Raw genomic sequence first — 1,702 nt, forward strand, 5'->3', positions numbered from 1 at the left:
AAGACAGAAAGAACCTCGAGTAGCTTGTATTAAAAATAAAAAGTACTTTTTCGGTTTCAGTCTCCTTAAAATGGTGCTTGGACTTCACTGTATTGTGAGGACTTATTTTTTCCCCCAGTTAAAGAGCAAAGACTTTTTCTACTTAAAATAAGGCACTGTTCCAGAATACCGAAGCCAGCAGCAGCAAAAGTACATGCTACATTCTTCCTGGCTTCATCTTCTTAAAAAACTGGAAGAGCGAAACCTGATTAGTAACAATATTAAGCAAAGACAGTCTTCTCTTTTGTTGTATTTAAATGAGGAAAATGAAAGCATTAATGGTAATATTGAAGCTGCAACAATAATTTAGTTTCAGCTCTGTGTGCTGCTCTGCGAACTCCGTCGCACTAGCTACCTACACATGGTGAGCTGCTGTCAAAATAGGCAGTAGAAAATGCAGTGTGGGATGGGGTCACTTGACATTGGGCCTTGCTGAGCGCTTTGGTTGGTGCGCAGGTGCTGTGGTGCATTGGCAGTTTGGGATGTTAAAAGTGTATGCATGCAACAACCTATCTTTGGTTGAAAGGGCACAGCGATCTGTGCCACCACGGATACCTGAATGCGAGGCCTAGCGCTGGAAATAATTTCGTGCAGGAGGAAATGCGCACAACTGCACAACTAAAAGGTCCCTGCCCCCATGTATACATACACTGAGGACATGGGTTAGTGGGCATGGTGATGATGGGCTGATGGTTGGTCTAGATGATCTTTGTGGTCTTTTCCAATCTCAGCGATTCTATGATCTCCCTTACAGGAGCACAAACCCCAAGGAAAGCCAAGCCCAGTGCCAGCCCCTACCCCTGCTCACACCATCACCCAGGCGCACAGGTTGACCTGGTGGCGGCAGGCCTTGTCACAACGTGCTGGTCACCCACCACCCAGCCTGGCCCAGCACCGCACCGTGCCACCCTCCAGCCTCCACACAACGGCCTGGTGGCCCACGGGCAGCACGGATGGGCCTGCGTTCCCCAGGTGCCACGACACGGAGTGCCTTTTCCGCCAGTCCTGTTCCCTGCAGGGACGTGGCGGGGCCCTGCTCTGCGCGTGCCGCGCTGTCCCATCCGCCGCATCCGGGTGGCGCACCCCCTCCCCCCATCCCTCCCCCCCCGCACGTTTCCGTGGTTTTTTTTTTTTCCTTTTTTTTTTTTTTTACTAACTGGCCTTTTTCTTCCTTTTTTTTTTTTTTTTTTTCCCCCTTTTTGTGTGTGCTTTCCTTCTCCAGGTGGGACCCGGCGGTGACCAGCGCGGCTCGCTCGGCACCCAGCGTCAACCTGAAGGTAAAATGAAAGACAAAAAGATGAACGCATGCCTGCTACCCCGCTCCTGCCACCATCGCGGCCGGCAGCCCCCGCCGCGCGCCGGATTTCCTGTTTCGGCTTTTTTTCCCCCCTTCACTTCGCTTAAAAACGCATGCAGAGAAACGCTCACGTACCCGGTACCGAGCCCAGGGAAAAAAAAAAAAAAATACATAACCCGGCCGCTTCCCCCTGCCGCTGCCAAGTTATCATTGAGAAAACAGACAGGCGGTGTGACGTCCCGGGTCAGGCCGAGTGCGGACCGGCGCTACCAAGGCGGCAGGGAGGCCCGGGGCCGCCGCCGGGGCCGGAGCCGCGGGGCTGGGGCCGCCGCCTCCCTCCTTCCGTCGTCCTCGCGCCCGCCGGGG

At 53.8% G+C, this 1,702-nt stretch overlaps 1 long non-coding RNA gene across 1 annotated transcript; it reads right to left on the reverse strand.

Annotated features, from left to right (window-relative positions):
- On the reverse strand, window positions 1,211-1,660 carry LOC110397161. Its single transcript, XR_002437580.1, has 2 exons — window positions 1,472-1,660; window positions 1,211-1,310 (listed from the first exon to the last, which is right to left on the reverse strand). It is a non-coding gene; the product is annotated as an uncharacterized LOC110397161 (long non-coding RNA).

The sequence above is a fragment of the Numida meleagris genome, chromosome 3 (genome assembly GCF_002078875.1).
Source record: "Numida meleagris isolate 19003 breed g44 Domestic line chromosome 3, NumMel1.0, whole genome shotgun sequence".
Taxonomy (NCBI): domain Eukaryota; kingdom Metazoa; phylum Chordata; class Aves; order Galliformes; family Numididae; genus Numida; species Numida meleagris.